The sequence below is a fragment of the Ovis aries genome, chromosome 15 (assembly GCF_016772045.2).
Source record: "Ovis aries strain OAR_USU_Benz2616 breed Rambouillet chromosome 15, ARS-UI_Ramb_v3.0, whole genome shotgun sequence".
Classification (NCBI taxonomy): Eukaryota; Metazoa; Chordata; class Mammalia; order Artiodactyla; family Bovidae; genus Ovis; species Ovis aries.
Window position 1 is genome coordinate 22,458,689 of NC_056068.1, and position 19,347 is coordinate 22,478,035.

The 19,347-nt window shown below is 46.7% G+C and overlaps 1 long non-coding RNA gene across 1 annotated transcript in view; it reads left to right on the forward strand.

Annotated features, from left to right (window-relative positions):
• The first annotated feature begins 6,101 nt into the window (after positions 1-6,101).
• The window catches only part of LOC105602163 (uncharacterized), a 36,352-nt gene continuing 23,106 nt past the window's right edge, over positions 6,102-19,347 (forward strand). The window contains exons 1-2 of the long non-coding RNA XR_001435780.4: positions 6,102-6,334; positions 12,452-12,682. This is a non-coding gene — a long non-coding RNA (uncharacterized LOC105602163). The remainder of the gene's footprint in view (positions 6,335-12,451; positions 12,683-19,347) is intronic.

Below are 19,347 nucleotides of genomic sequence, written 5' to 3' on the forward strand. Positions count from 1 at the left end.
TCCAAGAGACCCTCAAGAGTCTTCTCCAGCACCACATCAGTTCTTTGGCACTCAGCCTTCTTCATGGTCCAACTCTCACATCTGTACATGACTATTGGCAAAAGCATAGTTTCGACTATACAGACTTTTGTCAGTAAAGCGATGTCTCTGCTTTATAATACGTTGTCTAGTTTTGTCATAGTTTTTCTTCCAAGGAGCAAGCGTCTTTTAGTTTCAGGGCTACAGTCCCTTTATCAGTGATTTTGGAGTCTAAGAAAAGAAAATCTGTCCACTTCCATTTTTTTCCCTATCTATTTGCCATGAAGTGATGGGACCAGATGCCATCATCTTAGCTTTTTCAATGTTGAATTTCAAGTCAGCCTTTTCACTCTCCTCTTTCACCTTCATCAAGAGGCTCTTTAGTTCCTCTTCACTTTCTGGCATTGCAGTGGTGTCATCTGCATTTCTGAAGTTGTTGATATTTCTCCTGGCAATCTTGATTCCAGTTTGTGACTCATCCAGCCTGGCGTTTTGCCTGATGTACACTGCATATCAGTTAAGTGTACCTTAAACAAGGTGACAGTGTACAGCTTTCTTATATTCCTTTCCAACTGTGAACCAGTCCCTTGTTTCATATCTGGTTCCAACTGTTGCTTTTTGACCCACAGAACAGCTTTCTCAGGAGACAGATTAGGTGGTTTGGTACTTTCACCTATTTAAGAATTTTCCCCAGTTTGTTGTTATCCACACAGTCAAAGGCCTTAGCATAGTCAATGTAAGAGAAGCAGATTTTTTTCTGGAATTCTCTTGCTTTCTCCATGACCCAACAAATGTTGGCAATTTGATCTCTGATTCCTCTGCCTTTTCTAAACCCAGCCTGTACCAGTAGCCTTAGGAAAGCTTTAAAGCTCTTGCTGGACCCTTATGTTCCTCAGGTGCAAGATGACAATAACAGTACTTATATCATCCAAGGTCATTAGTAAGTGAAGAGAGATAAGTGAGATGATGCATAAGTCATTGAGAATGGGACTTCGCAGATAAGTGCTCAAGAATATTTGTTATTATTTGACATGGATTCTGGCTTCTCAAACTGTAAAATATTAAGATTTGCAAAACTCATGCCTAAATAAAGATGACAAGATAGAAAAGTATATGTTCTTTAAGAAAGAGGTGCATATGAAATGCTGAACTAAGCTTTTCTTTTATATCATTTGACTATTTTGTAACAAGTAAATCATACACATGGTGCAAATTCAAAAGGCACAGAAAGAAATACACCAAAGAGTAACTCTCCCTCCCACAGTTGTCCCTGGGCATACAGATTCCCCACCTGGATGCAGCCACAGTTTAGTCCCTCATGCATCTTGCCAGAAAATCTTTACACATGGAGCATAAGGGTAAATGTGGTTTCTTTTCAAAGGAATGAGCAGCACACAACCGCTGGCCCAGGAAGCTTTCTTTTTTAACTTAGTAACATGTCCTGGAGTTTGTTCCTGCAGCTCTGCCCCATACCATTCTGTTCTGTTCCAGGACATTGCTGAGTTAACCTACTCTGCATTGCTCCACTTTTACGTTGATTCCAATATTTTGCTATTACCCAAAATGGATGCAACAAATACCATTTCTTGTTAAAGTATTTCTTGAGTTAAATAACGAGTTGTGTAATTGCTGGGACACAGAGCATAAGCATCTGTGACTTTTACAGTGGTTGCCAAATCATGCTTCACAGAGCTTTTACCACTTTCACTTCTACCAGCCAACAAAACTGAGCCATTAAACTCTTGATCTTTGAGACTGAGCATCTTTTCATCGTCAGGAGCTATTCAGGCTTTTAGGGCTTCCCAGGTGGTGCTAGTGATAAAGAACCTGCCTGCCAATGCAGGAGATGTAAAGAGACATGGATTTGATCCCTGGGTTGGGAAGATCCCCTGGAGGAGGGCACAGCAACCCACTCCAGTATTCTTGCCTGGAGAAGCCCATGGACAGAGGAGCCTGGCGGGCTACAGTCCATAGGATCATAAAGAGTCAGACACGATGGAAGTGACTTAGCACACACTCACGCATAGACTTTTAAATGAACTGTCTGTCTTTTAATTGAGGGGTTAATTTTTTTCTCTTTGATTTGGAATGGCTCTTTATATATTAAGGAAACTAGTGCACTGTTGGTGGTGCATCATTTTCACCAGGGATAGAACTGCCTTTAGACCCCCTCAGAAGGAATCTTTGTCCTGGCTCCACTCTGGCCTCCTGTGGATATTCACTACTCCATGGGTGAGGAGTCTGTAACCCTAAGAGTGTGCTCACTCTTCTAGATCATTCCATGGGTACGCAGGATCCTGGGGGTTTCCTGCTCAAGCAACACCAAACCCTTTACCAGGCTTCTTTCTCGGGTCCATCCTCTAGAGAATGGACTGCGCTGCTGGTATGCACACTCTTGGACTCACTGGCGCGTGTGTGTGTGTCTGTGTGTGTGTGTGTGTGTGGAGTGTGGACATGCAGGCTGGGCTGCTGTCAGCATGAGTGCAAGGCCCCCTGCGAATGAGATGGAGCCAGAAGTGGGAAGAAAGGGGCGGCTGGGTTAGTCCCGCCCACTGTCACGTATAGGGATTCCCAGGTGGCGATAGTGGTAAAGAATCCACTGCAGGAGACGTGGGTTCCATCCCTGGGTCTGGAAGATCCCCTGGAGGAGGGCATGGCAACCCACTCCAGTATTCTTGCCTGGGACACGCCATGGACAGAGGAGCCTGATGGGCTGCAGTCTATATGGTTGCAAAGAGTCAGACATGACTGCAGTGACTCAGCACGCATGCATGCACGCCCGCACTGTACTGTGCAGCATTTATAAAATAAACACATTCTATTTAAATTAAGTTTATTACCTTGAATTCCAACTTTTAAATACTATACATACACTATGTGGGCCTCCGTTTATAATCTTTCCGTGGCCACTTGCCTTGGGCCCTGCAAATGTCAGGGGCAGGCCTGACCTCATCCTCTAGAGTCAGCAAGAACCATCGGGCACATTTGCATGTGTGTGCATTTTGCTTTGGTATGAAATCAAGGCCTTCAATTTGTCATGGTTTTCAGAGCTTGAAGCAAGTACAAAAAAGTCATCTTCACTTTGGACAGTCACTGTCTTACCCCCATTTTACAGATGAGGCATCTGAAACCCCGGGAGGTTCAGTGACTTATCCAAAGTCAATCTGTGGCTTTCTTTTTTCAGGCCCTCTGATGTCTTTGCTAAGGGTTTCCATGAAAACTGCTTCAACATCCAGCTTTTCATGTTGCAATCAAATCAGAGAGTGAGAAAGTCTTAAGCAAGAGAGAATAAAGACAGCTTCAAATGCAAGGATCAGACCAGATTTCACAGCAGACCGGAGCTGTCTGTCTTCAGCCGCAGCTCCTGCTGGCTGTGTTTCCTAACAGAGGATCCCTCTCTTTGACTTTCTCTTGTGAGATCATCCGGAAGCACGTGCACCAGAGAGTTGGAATGACGCCATTAAAAATATTGATACTGGTGCGGAGTTGTTTGCGTCTTAGCCTGTGCGCTGCTCTAACGGCACACTGGCACACATGGCATTTTGCTTGAGTAATTACAGAAGCCAGCAGATGTTTAGGGTGAGTTGGCTGTTTATTGACGTGGGACGCACAGCCTCACTGATGGGGGCTTCTGGAATCACAGCCCTTTGTCATCCAATCGGTGCTCCTTCCTGGGAGTGAGCAGAGACCCTGCAAGAGAGCCAGGCCCTCAGCTCAGGTCTGAGAAGCACCCCCAGGTGAGAGAGACGCCGCTTCATGGCAGAAATCAGAGGCCTGTGCCGCGCCCCACCCCCACCCTGCCTCCTCCCCTGTGCTGAATGGAGTCTGGAGGCCTGTGTGTGTGTGTATGAGGGGGTCTCAGCTGGTGTTACCCTCCTCCCCCGGGAGATCAGTCACCTTTAATAGCCACAGGTGGAGCCTACTGCAGGGTCTGAAGGTCCTTGTTGCCCAGAGAGGGACTGTGTCCCTGGGGACACTGGCAGAGTGGGGGTGGGGCTGGGCACGCGGTTCCACATCTCAGGCCTCTGCACGCGGTTCTGCACCTCAGCCCCTGGGCACGCGGTCCCGCATCTCAGGCCTCTGCACGCGGTTCTGCACCTCAGCCCCTGGGCACGCGGTCCCGCATCTCAGGCCTCTGCACGCGGTTCTGCACCTCAGCCCCTGGGCACGCGGTCCCGCATCTCAGCCCCTCTGCACACGATTCTGTACCTCAGCCCCTGGGCACGCGGTCCCGCATCTCAGGCCTCTGCACGCGGTCCCGCATCTCAGCCCCTCTGCACGCGGTTCCGCGTCTCAGCCCCTCTGCACGCGGTCCCGCATCTCAGCCCCTCTGCACGCGGTCCCGCGTCTCAGCCCCTCTGCACACGATTCTGTACCTCAGCCCCTGGGCACGCAGTCCCGCATCTCAGCCCCTCTGCACGCGGTCCCGCATCTCAGCCCCTCTGCACGCGGTCCCGCGTCTCAGCCCCTCTGCACACGATTCTGTACCTCAGCCCCTGGGCACGCGGTCCCGCATCTCAGCCCCTCTGCACGCGGTCCCGCATCTCAGCCCCTCTGCACGCGGTCCCGCATCTCAGCCCCTCTGCACGCGGTCCCGCATCTCAGCCCCTCTGCACGCGGTCCCGCATCTCAGTCCCTCTGCACGCGGTCCCGCATCTCAGCCCCTCTGCACGCGGTCCCGCATCTCAGCTCCTCTGCGCCTGTCTCTGGTTTGTCTTTCCCACTGTCGTGGTCGTTCAGTTCCTTGGTTGTGTCCAACTCTTTGCTACCCCATGGACTACAGTACGCCAGGCTCTCTGTCCTTCACTATCTCCTAGAGTCTGCTCAGATTCTTGTCCGTTGAGTCGGTGATGCTATCTCACCATCTCCTCTTCTGCCGCCCCTGCTAAGGCACTCCCCTTACTTAGCAGGGTTGCTAAAGTTAGATTTCTCTCAATACACTCCTGGTCTTGCTCCAAAGAGGAGACACTGTGTCGCCCTGGAATCCAATTCCTTTTCATCTGGGTATGGTGGAAGGCACAGGGCCTGGAGCCAGGCACATCTGGTCGAGCCTCTCTCCAGCCAATCACCTAACTTCTCTGAGCCTCAGTTTTCTCCTCTGTTGAAAGGAATGGTAACACTTCTCTCCAATGTTAAGGGTTTAAAAGCAAGTGATGTTAAGGATGTACTGATCATAGCTGGCATTGCTCAGTAGTTCCTATTTTTAGAACTCGACATGGCTAATAAGTTTTTAACTTTACAAATATTGTCACTTGGGATTTCATTAGTCATCAAGAGTTATAAGTGAAGAAGAGTGAGTATTACTCCACGTAAGCAGAGGAGTCGAGAAAGGAACAGAGAGATTTCTACAACTTAATCTACAAATGTTCTTGATCATCTGTTGTGTTCAGAGTGCTAAAACTTCCGTCTGTAAATCTTACCTTTGAGAAGTTTATAAGCTCACAAGTGAGACTGCTCTGTAGTCAAGAATAAACTCAGTGAAGGGATGAACTTTGGCTGTTTTGTTGACGGCTGTATACCCAGCACTCCGTAAATGTTTGTTGATTGAATGAATGAGATGGTTTTTAACTCAAGACACAGAGAAGGGTAATAGCAGATTGACAAGGCCCTCTGGAAATTCAGAACTGGGGAGAGGAGTTCCAGCCGGGAAATGTGAGGAAGTAGTTACATTTGACCTGGGCTTTTTTTTTTTTTTTGTAAGATGTTTTTGATGTGGACTATTTTTTAAAAAGTATTTACTGGATTTGTTACAGTAGAGCTTCTGTTTTATGTTTTGGTTTTTTGGCCATGAGGCATGTAGGATCTTAGTTCCCTGACCAGGGATTGAACCCACACCCCCTGCACTGGAGGTGATGTCTTAACCACTGGACTACCGGGGAAGTCCCTGGCCTGGGCTTTGAATGGGTGACTGAATCTTAGGTTGAGACAACAAGGGAGGATAGTCCCATGAGCTGAGAAAACAGGGGCAGGAGTGCCAACATGCCACACTAAGGAAACACGCCTGACGTGTGTTGCCTGGAGACGGGGGTGCGTGATGCCCAAGCTGGGATCAGTACTCTGGCAACCATACACCCAGGTTTGCCAGAAAGCGTCCCAGAATGCCTGTTGTGGGTCAGTGAACACCTGGTGCTTGTTTTTGGTGCTGCTTTTTACTTCCAGAAGCGACCTGATGTGGAAGATCATTGCATCAGTAGTGAGAGTGAAGCTGTAAGGAAAGCTTAGGGGACTAAGGAGAGACGGTCAAAGAGTCAGGGCGTGAGCGAATGAGTATTCAAAAGGCGTCTGTGACCACCCAGCTCCAGCTGACGGCCGCCATGTAAGTAGAGACCCAGGGTCATCGATCGTGGTTCTCCAGAGAGACAGAAACAGTAAGATCTGTAAAGATATATGCATAAGAGAAGATTTATTTTAGGAATTGGCTCGTGTGGTTTTGGGGACCAGGAAGTCCCATGATTCGCAGTCTATAAACTGGAAAACCAGATGAGCTGGTGGTTTAGGTCAGGCTGAGCCTGAAATGGTGAGAACCAGGGAGGCAGCCGAGGAGGGAGTGATGATGGTGAAGGTCCCCACAGAACCAGGAAAGTGGATGTCTGAGGGCAGGAGGAGACAGATGTCTCAGCTCAAGCAGGGAGAACAGATTCCCCCTTCCTCTTCCTTCTTATTCCATGCAGGCCCTCAGTGGATTGGATGACACCCACCCACACTAGGGAGAAAGATCTTCACTTAGGTCACCCACTAAAATGCTCATCTCTTCTGGAGACACCCTCACAGACACACTTAGAAATAATGTTTAATCAGCTATCTGGGCATCCCTTTGCACATAAAATTAATCATCATTTTGGGCTTGCCAGATCTCCTGGTGTTTGAGACAAGTCAGAAGTCTGATTTTTTATATGTAATTCCTGATTTTAAAGCATTGGTTCAAAAAAATATGAAAAACTATGGAGATCAAACAAAACCTGTCTGGATACTGTAACTGGCCTGAGGCCACCATTCTGCCCACCTGGCGGGCAGTGGGGATCTGGGAGATTTCTGAGGAGAGGGGCAGTGACCTGATTAGATCTGAGGGTCACTGGGACCTGGGTGTCAAGGAGGAGCTGGTGGGGGGGGGGAGGGCAGGGATGAGGGTGGAGGTGGGGCCTCCGGTGGGAGCTCCTGGCCATGGACCAGGTGAGCCATGGGGCAGCTCTGACTACGGCTGGGGGCAGCAGGGGTGCAGACAGAGACGAGATGCTGGACCCTTTGCAGAGGCCTGGAGGGCAGAAGCTGGCCAGTTGTGAGCCTGAGGCCCCAGCAGGCTTGTGGGAGTCACACTGTGGAGGTTACAGTCTCCACAGCAGATGCCTATGACACTCTGCTTCTTCCTCAGCGGGTCCTGGCAAGGTTAGCTGTCACCTATCCAGTTAGACCGCCTGGGGCTTTGCTGCTCTGCACCCTGTTTAATGCCCCAGGAGAAGACATCCACCCACAGCTCAGACTCCCACTTGACTCCCAGAGTCACCAGTCATGCCTCTGGATCAGGAAGCAGTGCAGGTGTTTGTGGCTATCTGAAATGTAAGACCAGCTCTCAAAAAAAAAAAAAATCTCTTACAAACTGTAAATGCTGCTGGTGATGACTCAGTTAGCATATGTCCCCCAAAGGAGTTAACCAAGCTCATAATGGGTTTTCTCACACCCACCTGAGTTGGGCTGAGAATGAAGGCAGCTCTCGGGATTAAACACCTTCCACCCGTGCAACAGGCTCAGCCACTGATTCGACCCCCAAGGGGCTGGGTTTTGCTTCTCTGAGGAGCTGGCCGCTGGTGTTTGCAATCATCAGAGCTCCCGGCCAGCAAAGCCATGGGCAGGATAACTGGATGGGTGATGGTTAATTCTCAGGATCACTATGTGAGGCAGGGCTGATATTATCCCCATATGAAAAACTAAGACACTGAGGCTTCAAGGGGAGAGGAGAAATAAAGAAGAAAGTTGGAGAACCTGTCAAACTGAGGCCTATTGTGGGCGGGACACACAGCACCTAGAGAGTATTCGCTGCCCGAATACAGGAAAGATGCTGAGCTCTGTCTTCACTCATGTGTGAGCGGTCAGTTGCTCAGTTGTGCTTGGCTCTTTTCAACCCCAAGGGCTGTCTCCTGCCAGGCTGCACTGTCCGTGGGATTTCACAGCCAAGAATACTGGAGTGGACTGCCATTTCCTTCTCCAGGGGAACCTTCCTGACCCAGGGATTGAACCCATGTCTGCTGTGTTGCAGGCAGATACTTTACCACTGAGCCACCTGGGAAGCCACTGTCTTCACTCAGTCAAATGCTCTCCTGAGAGAGAAAGTAATTCTGCACAGCTGCCATCCCCCTTCCTCCCTGCAGTGCTGTTGCTCATACAGTGCAGGGTAAAGACCAGGTATTTGGGGTCGAATCTCAGCCCTACCACATCATATCTGTGTGTTGCTGTTGTTCAGTCGCTCAGTCCTGTCTGACCCTGTGACCCCATGGACTGCAGCACGCCAGGCCTCCCTGTCCTTCACCATCTCCCAGAGCTTGCTCAAACTCATGTCCATGAGATGCCATCCAACCATCTCCTCCTGTCATCGCCTTTTCCTCCTGCCTTCAATCTTTCCCAACATCAGAGTCTTTTCTAATGAACCAACTCTGCATCAGGTGGCCAAAGTATTGGAGCTTCAGCTTCAGCATTAGTCCTTCCAACGAATATTCAGGATTGATTTCCTTTAGGATTGACTGGCTTGATCTCCTTGAAGTCCAAGGGACTCTCAAGAGTCTTCTCCAACACCACAGTTCAAAAGCATCAGTGCTCAGCCTTCTTTATGGTCCAACTCTCACATCCATACATGACTACTGGAAAAACCATAGCTTTGACTATAAGGACCTTTATTGGTAAGGTCTCTGCTTCTTAATATGTTATCTAGTTTTGTCATAGCTTTTCTTCCAAGGAGGAAGCATCTTTTAATTTCATGGCTGCAGTCACCATCTGCAGTGATTTTGGAGCCCCCCAAAATAAAATCTGTCATTGTTTCCATTGTTTTCCCATCTATTTGCCATGCAGTGATGGGACCAGATGACATGATCTAAGTTTTTTCAGTGTTGAGTTTCAAGCAGGCTTTTTCACTGTCTTCTTTCACCTTTATCAAGAGGCTCTTTAATTCCTCTTCTCTTTCTGCCATAATGGTGGTGTCATTTGCATATTTGAGGTTATTGATAGTTCTCCCTGAAATCTTGGTTCCAGGTTGTGCTTCATCCAGTCTGGCTTTTTGCATGATGTACTCTGTATATACATTAAATAAGCAGGGTGACAATACAGCCTCGACATACTCCTTTCCCAATTTGGAACCAGTCTGTTGTTTCATGTCTGGTTCCAACTACTGCTTCTTGACCTGCATGTAGGTTTCTCAGGAGGCAGGTAAGGTGGTTTGGTATTCCCATCTCTTGAAGAATTTTCCACAGTTTGTTGTGATCTACACTGTCAAAGGCTTTAGTGTAGTCAATGAAGCAGAAGAAGACATTTTTGTGGAATTCTCTAGCTTTTTCGATGATCCAACGGATGTTGGCAATTTGATCTCTGGTTCCTCTGCCTTTTCTAAATCCAGCTTGTACATTTGGAAGTTCTCAGTTCACATACTATTGAAGCCTGGCTTGGAGAATTTTGAGCATTACTTCGCTAGCATGTGAAGTGAATACAATTGTGCGGTAGTTGGAACATTCTTTAACATTGCCTCTCTTTGGGATTGGAATGAAAATTGACCTTTTCCAGTCCTGTGGCTACTGCTGAGTTTTCCAAATTTTGTGGCATATTGAGTGCAGCACTTCACAGCATCATCTTTTAGAATTAGAAATAGCTCAGGTGGAATTCCATCACCTCCACTAGCTTTGTTCATAGTGATGCTTCCTAAGGCCCGCTTGACCTTGCACTCCAGGATGTCTGGCTCTAGATGAGTGATCACAACATCGTGGTTATCTGGGTCATTAAGATCTTTTTCTGTAAGTTCTTCTGTGTATTCTAGCCACCTATTCTTAATATCGTCTGCTTCTGTTATGTCCATACCATTTCTGTCATTTATTGTGCCCATATTTGCATGGAATGTTCCCTTGGTATCTCTAATTTTCTTGAAGAGATCTCTAATCTTTCCCATTCTATTGTTTCCCTCTATTTCTTTGCATTGTTCAGTTAGGAAGGCTTCTTATCTCTCCTTGTTATTCCTTGGAACTCTGCTTTCAGATGGCTATATCTTTCCTTTTCTCCTTTGCCTTTAGCTTCTCTTCTTTTCTCACCTCTTTGTAAGGCCTCCTCAGACAACTATTTTGCCTTTTTGCATTTCTTTTTCTTGGGGATGGTTTTGATCACTCTCTCTTGTGCAGTGTTGCAAACCTCTGTTCGTAGTTCTTCAGGCACTCTTTCTACCAGATCTAATCCCTTGAATCTATTTGTCACTTCTACTGTATAATCATAAGGGTTTTGATTTAGGTCATACCTGAAAAGTCTAGTGGTTTTCCCTATTTTCTTCAAATTCAGGGTACGAAAGTGGTGAAGAGATTGAGAACCCTTTCTGAGAGAGTTGTTGGTGGGCTGGGAACCACATGCAATGTTCCCCATCCCACAGGGAGTGGTGGCAAGGTGAGGACCACTTCAGAGGGCCAGAAAAGACCTCCTGCTTTGGGGATGCATGGGGAACGATCAGGGCCCACACCTGTGGCTGCAGATGGAGAGTGGCATCTGGAAGCAGCCACACTCTCCTTCAGCTGGGCATGCCTCCTGGCCCAGATATGGGACTTGTGTTAGGACAGGCCTGGAAGGGACCCTGCAAAGGGAAGTTTCCCCAGACAGGGATGTGATGGTTAATTTTATGTGTCAACCCAACTATGTCATGGGATGCCCAGACATTTGGTCAAACATTATTTGAGTGTGTCCATGATGCTGTTTCTGTGTTTCTCTTAGCATTTGAATGCTAGTCTCATAGTTTTCAAATGCTTTGAGAATAGCATTTGAATCATAGGTGGTTAAAGCAGATTGCTTTCTGTCATGTAGGTGGGCCTCGTCCAGTCAATTAGAGAACAAAAAGGCTAAGAGGGAACCCCTTTTGGCTGCTTTGAACTGCAACAAAATCTGCCTTCAAACTTGAATTGAAGCATCAGGTCTTTGTGGGTCTTGAGCTCACTGGCTTCTGGACTGGAACTTATACCACAGGCTCTCCTTGTTCTCACGCCCTAAGACTCAGATTGGAACCACAACCTTGGTGCTCTTGGGCTCCCCCAGCTAGCCAACTGCAGATCTTAGAACCTCTCAGTCTCCATAATCATGTGAACCAATTCCTTGTACTACATCTGTCTATCATTATCTCTCTATGTGTCTGTATACCTGCATATCTATCATCTCTACCATCTAGCTATCCATCTATCTGTTATCTATCATGTATCTATCCATCCATATATATCTTACTGGTTCTGCTTCTCTGGAGGTAAACACTGAAGTTGAAGGGCAGGATAGGGAAGGCTAGCAGAAGAGACATTGCCCGCTATGTGGAACCCAAGAAAGTGCCACGTGAGAAAAACTCAGCTTTTAAGCCCTGCCAGGTCCAGGATAGTGAAAGGCCATCTTAAGTGAGAGCCAGTCAAGTGATTACCTTCCTACCTCCTTAGTTACTCCCTTTCCTGCTTCTGCGGGAGCTGAGGCTGGGGCTGGGGGGCAATGAAGCAGTCAAGGAAGATGGGGGCTGTGGGAGAGGCAGGAGAAGCTGACTACAATTGCCTCCGGGTTGCCGTTTGGCCCGTTTGCTAGGGAGGAATAGAAACTGCCATGCAGCAAGGAAGCCTCAGTTCAGATCTCTGAGAATCAAAATACCCATGAAGAACAAAGGGGAAGAAAGCAAGATTATGCAGAGGAGACACTTTGGGCCATGCTGTTGAAGAGAAAAGGAGGGGGAATTGGGTAGGAAGAATCCTAGCCCGCGTGCAATGCTGAGTGAGTAGGAAGAATCCCAACCCGCGTGCAATGCTGAGTGAGTCTGAGAGTGGCTCACTAGCCTTCCACTCATCCCCAGCACTGACTCAATGGACATGAGTTAGAATGAACTCCAGGAGACAGTGAGGGACAGGGAAGCCAGGCGTGCTGCAGTTCGTGGAGTTGTAAAGAGTTGGCTATGACTTAGCCATTGAACAACAGTCCCCTAGCAGAGGCTGCCATCAGAAGGGCCCCCTCGCAGGCAGGAATGGGCTGGTTCTGGTTGTGCTTGGCCTTCAGTTGGGAGCAGCCCTGGGAAGTACGGCCTTGGTGCAAGTGTGGTGGTTGGTCCCCAGGGTGGGCTGGGCTGTCAGTCAACTCCACTCCCCACAGCAGGTTCCCCTGAAGGAGAAAGAAGCAGTCACCTTCACAGCCACCAAAGGCCCCGACCACCCTTTCTCACACCCTCTGTTTTGCTCCCCAACAGTCATACTCCCTGCAGAGTCCACATGCCGCAGAGCCCATCTGGGCAGAGAAGAACATTCTAACTCCAAGTCAGGATTTGATTATTGAGTGCGATCTGACCATTGTTAATTGCTGAATTGGGACTGCCTGCATTTGAAAGTGACTATAGAAATCTTTATTGCCTACGAGTGACCAGAAGAACCATGTTGATTATTTAAGATTTCATCCAAGAAGGACCACTTCCACTGAGGAGGTAAAAATGAACTGTGGGTCTCAAAGCAAAAATACCTTTATGGCACTGTTTCCTGAGTCCTGCTCGTTCAATGTAGTGGTTACAGCTATAAAGTGCTTAGAATAATGGCCATGCATTAACCACTAAATAATAGAGGTTAGCTTCAGGCAACCTTGAGGTCTTTGAAAGAGGAGAGAGAGGAGACTGGAGACAGGAAAGGATGGAGGGAAGCAGAAAGGGCAGGTGGGTGTCAGTGCACATGCCCAGCCCTCTTGCTAACAGCCGAGCTCTGGGGGGTGACCTCCCCACACGTGAGGTCTGCGAGAGGCTGGGGCCAGAGGGGGATTGCTCAACATCCATCTCTGGAATTAATTAGATCATGAAGCCACTGTATTTGGAGGAAGAGAAAGAGGTCCGTCTGTCCTACTGGCTGGAGCCCAACTCTCTGGGGAGTGTCTGCAGTTTCCTGGAAGAGTGGGTGTGTCTTTTGGTTATTCAGGGAGCATATTGCCACCAAGCTGGCCCTAAAACAATATCAGTCATCTCCATTGAACCTTGCCAGCAGCCATGAAAGGCTCTGTACAAGTGAAAAATCCATTCTTGTTTCTTAAGATGCTGAAAGGATAGTTGGAGAGAAAGACATGTGAATAGAAAATTGATAATAAAGACATAATAAACGTCAAAGAAAAAGCTCAGGTGATAATGAAGATCTAGCATCAGGGCACTGTAGGCTTAACAACCAGATGAATGCTTCTGGCCAGAATCACTACAGGAATTCAGGACTGGGAGACCATGGAATTGGACAGATGGGGTTAGAGTCACATTCCTACCTTCGTCTGCTGAGTGACCTTGGACACAGGACTTAATCACTTTGAGCTTCAATTTCCTAACCTGTTGGGGGTATATAGGAAAATGAAAGAATAGAATGATAGGGTGCCGGTAAAAATATATCATAAATGCTCCACGTGCATTAACTTTCTTTCTTACTTTCCAGGGGCTGGAGTGGCAAGAATGGCCACAGGTTGGTGGGACTTGAGCTGAGCCTCCAGTAAGGAGGATTTGGTGGCTGTGTTGTCAAAAGTAGATTGTTGGGAAAAAAGTGTTAGTCGCTTGGTCACGTCCAACCCTTTGCAACCCCGTGGACCATAGCCTGCTAGGCTCCTCTGTCCATGGGATTTTCCAGGCAAGAATACTGCAGTGGGTAGCCATTCCCTTCTCCAAGGGATTTTCCCAACCCAGGGATCTAACCCTGGTCTCCTGCATTGCAGGCAGATTCTTTACCATCTGAGCCACTAGGTAGATTATGGTACAGAAATGCTTGGTGGAGGGTAAGTTCAAGATGGCTTGGTTAACACTGACTGCAAGAGTTTGATTGTTATGGGAGTAGGGGCCATAAAGATGATAGAAGGTGAGTCTGAAGTTGAGAATGTGGGAGTGGAATCGCAGTAATAGCTACAACCATTTAGCTTGTGTTGTGGGCTGAATTGTATGTTCCCCCTCCCCAAGTTCATATGTCTAAGTCCTAACCCCTCCATAGTTCAGACTGTGACCACACTTGGAGGTAGATTAAGGGAAAATGAACTCTTTAGAACGGGCCCTAATACAACATGACTGGTGTCCTTATAGGAAGAGGAGATTTGGATACACACAGGGGGAAGATGATACGGAGACCCAGGGAAAAGATAGCCACCAACAAGCCCAGCAGAGAGCCTGCACAGATCCTTTGCTCACAGTTCTCAGAAGAAACCAACCCTGTAGATACCTCGATCTTAGATTTCCAGCTTCCAGACCTGCAAAAAAGCAAATTTCTGTTGTGTAAGCCACCCTCTGTGATGTATCTTTTGATGGCAATCCTAAGTTAGGGTAAGCACTTTCCATGTGTTCTCTTATCATTAGGCAATGGGAGTAATATTTTCATGGTGGAGTGGTTGCAGCCTTGCAGTGAGTGCTGGGAGTCAAACCCTGGATCCACCATTTATAGCTTGGACATCAAATGCAGACGATGGTAACAGTGAAGGTGGGGCTGGAAGAGAATGTAATAAATGATGGGGAGATTTACTTAGGACCTGAGTTGGATGAAGCCATACCCAGGCTAAAGTGCTGTCCCCTGGGTTTGGTTTCATGAGGATATCTCAATTCAGTTCAGTTCAGTTGCTCAGTCGTGTCCGACTCTTTGCAACCCCATGAACTGAAGCACACCAGGCCTCCCTGTCCATCACCAACTCCCAGAGTTCACTCAGACTCGCATCCATCGAGTCAGTGATGCCATCCAGCCATCTCATCCTCGGTCATCCCCTTCTTCTCCTGCCCCCAATCCCTCCCAGCATCAGAGTCTTTTCCAATGAGTCATCTCTTCGCATGAGGTGGCCAAAGTACTGGAGTTTCAGCTTTAGCATCACTCCTTCCAAAGAAATCCCAGAGCTGATCTCCTTCAGAATGGACTGGTTGGATCTCCTTGCAGTCCAAGGGACTCTCAAGAGTCTTCTCCAACACCACAGTTCAACAGCATCAATTCTTTGGCTCTCAGCCTTCTTCACAGTCCAACTCTCACATCCATACATGACTACTGGAAAAACCATAGCCTTGACTAGAGGGACCTTAGTTGGCAAAGTACTGTCTCTGCTTTTGAATATGCTATCTAGGTTGCTCATAACTTTTCTTCCAAGGAGTAAGCGTCTTTTAACTTCATGGCTGCAATCACCATCTGCAGTGATTTTGGAGCCCCCCAAAATAAAGTCTGACACCGTTTCCACTGTTTCCCTATCTATTTCCCATGAAGTGATGGGATCAGATGCCATGATCTTTGTTTTCTGAATGTTGGGCTTTAAGCCAACTTTTTCACTCTCCTCTTTTACTTTCATCAAGAGGCTTTTGAGTTCCTCTTCACTTTCTGCCATAAGGGTGGTGTCATCTGCATATCTGAGGTTATTGATATTTCTCCCATCAATCTTGATTCCAGCTTGCATTGCTTCCAGTCCAGCGTTTCTCATTATGTACTCTGAGTATAAGTTAAATAAGCAGGGTGACAATATACAGCCTTGACGTACTCCTTTCCCAGTTTGGAACCAGTCTGTTGTTCCATGTCCAGTTCTAACTGTTGCTTCCTGACCTGCATACAGATTTCTCAAGAGGCAGGTCAGGTGGTCTGTATTCCCATCTCTTTCAGAATTTTCCACAGTTTATCGTGATCCACACAATCAAAGGCTTTGGCATAGTCAATAAAGCCGAAATAGATGTTTTTCTGGAACTCTCTTGCTTTTTCCATGATCCAGTGGATGTTGGCAATTTGATCTCTGATTCCTCTGCCTTTTCTAAAACCAGCTTGAACATCAGGAAGTTCATGGTTCACGTATTGCTGAAGCCTGGCTTGGAGAATTTTGAGCATTACTTTGCTAGCCTGTGAGATGAGTGGAATTGTGCGGTAGTTTGAGCATTCTTTGGCATTGCCTTTCTTTGGGATTGGAATGAAAACTGACCTTTTCCAGTCCTGTGGCCACTGCTGAGTTTTCCAAATTTGTTAGCATATTGAGTGCAGCACTTTCACAGCATCATCTTCCAGGATTTGAAATAGTTCAACTGGAATTCCATCACCTCCACTAGTTTTGTTCATAGTGATGGGAGCCCTCAAATGCTGGTGAAATCTTTACTAGTTTTTCCTGGCTCTTGACCCAGAGCTCCCCTATAATGTATCATTGAAATGATTTGTTTCCAGGTGGATCCTGCCTGTGATGGCTACACCTCGATGCCCCTTGATTTAGCCTGTATTCTGGATTTTGTGGCCCTCAGCTCCCTCTCCTGATTGCTCTAACCACCTTCCTAATGTATAACAAGTTTTTGGTCATTGTTGTGGACTGAATGGTTTTGTTCCTACCAAATTCTTGTTTTGAAATCCTAACCCCTAATATGATGGTCTTAGGAGGTGGGCATTTGGGAAGTGGTTAGGTCATGAGTGTGGAGCCTGGAGCGCTCTCTTTCCCTCTTTCTGCCTTGTGAGGACACAGTGAGAAGCTGGCAATCTAGAGCCCAGAAGAGGGCTCCCAGCAGAGACTGTCCATGGAGGCACCTTGATCTCAGACTTCCAGCCTCCAGACTATGAGAGATAGACACTGTTTAAGCTGTCCAGTCTATGGTTATTTGTCATAACAGTTCAAACTAAGTCATCAAGTGAGTGTTGGGGTGAATATGGTGTTTAAAGCAGAAGGGTCTATGTTAGTGTGTGTGAAGTATTTAGTCACTCAGTCATGTCTGACTCTTTGTGACCCTATGAACTATAGCCCACCAGGCTCCTCTGTCCATGGGATTTCTCAGGCAGGAATACTGGAGTGGGTTGCAATTTCCTTCTCCAGGGGATATTCTCCACCCAGGGACTGAACCTGGATCTCCTGCATTAGCAGGCAGATTCTTTACCACTGAGCCGCCAGGGAAGCTGGTCAATACTGTTTCCTAATTCCAGTTGACTGAGATGGAAGCTGTGCATTAAGGATTATTGGCCAGGATTTCTGAATAACTGTGCAGAAACAATGCAAAACTCTGCATGCAACCATCTGAATGCAGAGTTCCAAAGAAGAGCAAGGAGAGATGAGAAAGCCTTCCTCAGTGATCAATGCAAAGAAATAGAGGAAAACAATAGAATGGGAAAGATTAGAGATCTCTTCAAGAAAATTAGAGATAACAAGGGAACATTTCATGCAAAGATGGGCTCAATATAGGACAGAAATGGTATAGACCTAACAGAAGCAGAAGATATTAAGAAGAGATGGCAAGAGTACACAGAAGAACTGTACAAAAAAGATCTTCAAGACCCAGATAATCATGATGGTGTGATCACTCATCTAGAGCCAGACATCCTGGAGTGCGAAGCCAAGTGTGCCCTAGGAAGTATCACTATGAACAAAGCTGGTGGAGATAATGGAACTCTAGCTGAGCTATTTCAAGTCCTAAAAGATGATGCTGTGAAAGTGTTGCACTCAATATGCCAGCAAATTTGGAAAACTCAGCAGTGGCCGCAGGACTGGAAAAGTCAGTTTTCATTCCAATCCCAAAGAAAGGCAATGTCAAAGAATGCTCCAACTACCGCACAATTCCACTCACTTCACATGCTAGCAAAGTAATTCTCAAAATTCTCCAAGTTAGGCTTCAACAGTACGTGAACCAAGAACTTCCAGATGTTCAACCTTGATTTATTTTTTTTAAATTTTTTTTATTTTTATTTTTTTTTAAATTTTAGTTTTTTATTTTTTAAATTTTAAAATCTTTAATTCTTACATGCATTCCCAAACATGAACCCCCCTCCCACCTCCCTCCCCATAACATCTTTCTGGGTCATCCCCATGCACCAGCCCCAAGCATGCTGCATCCTGCGTCAGACATAGACTGGCGATTCATTTCACATGATAGTATACATGTTAGAATGTCATTCTCCCAAGGCAGAGGAACCAGATCAAATTACCAATATCTGCTGGATCATAGAAAAAGCTAGAGAATTCCAAAAAAACTACTTCTGCTTCATTGACTATGCTGAAGCCTTTGACTGTGTGGATCACAACAAACTGGAAAATTCTTTAAGAGATGGGAATACCAGACTACCTTACCTGCCTCATGAGAAATCGGTATGCAGGTCAAGAAGCAACAGTTGGAACCGGACATGGAACAACAGACTTGTTCCAAATTGGGAAAGGAATATGTTAAGGCTGTATACTGTCACCTTGTTTATTTAAGTTATATACAGGTACATCATGCAAAAAGCCAGGCTGGATGAAGCACAAGCTGGAATCAAGATTGATGGGAGAAATATCAATAACCTCAGATATACAGTTGACATGGGCCTTATGGCAGAAAGTGGAGACACAACCATTATGGCAGAAAGTGAAGAGGAGTTAAAGATCCTCTTGGTGAAAGTGAAAGAGGAGAGTGAAAAAGCTGGCTTAAAACTCAATATTCAAAAAACTTGGATCATGGCATCCGGTCCCATGACTTCATGGCAGATAGATGGAGAAACAATGGAAGCAGTGACAGACTTTATTTTCTTGGGCTCCAAAATCACTGCAGATGATTACTGTGGCCATGAAATTAAAAGGCGTTTGTTTCTTGGAAGAAAAACTATGACAAACATAGACAGCATATTAGAAAGCAGAGACATTACCTTGCTGACAAAGGTGAAAGTGAAGTTGCTCAGTCGTGTCCGACTCTTTGCGACCCCATAGACTGTAGCCTAGCAGGCTCCTCTGTTTATGAGATTTTCCAGGCAATAGTACTGGAGTGGATTGCCATTTCCTTCTCCAGGGGATCTTCCCAACCCAGGGCTCGAACCCGGGTCTCCTGCATTGTAGACAGACGCTTTACCGTCTGAGCCACCAGGGAAGTCACATCTAGTCAAATGTATGGTTTTTCCAGTAGGCATGTATGTATGTGAGAGTTGAACCATAAAGAAGGCTGAGCATTGAAAAATTGATGCTTTTGAACTGTGGCATTGGAGAAGACTCTTGAGAGTCCCTTGGACTGCAGGGAAGTCCAACCAGTCAATCCTAAAGGAAATCAGTCCTGAAGCTCCAATACTTTGGCCACCTGATGCAAAGAACTGACTCATTTGAAAAGACCTTGATGCTGGGAAAGGTTGAAGGCAGGAGGAGAAGGGGATGACAGAGGATGAGATGGTTGGATGGCATCACTGACTCAATGGACATGAG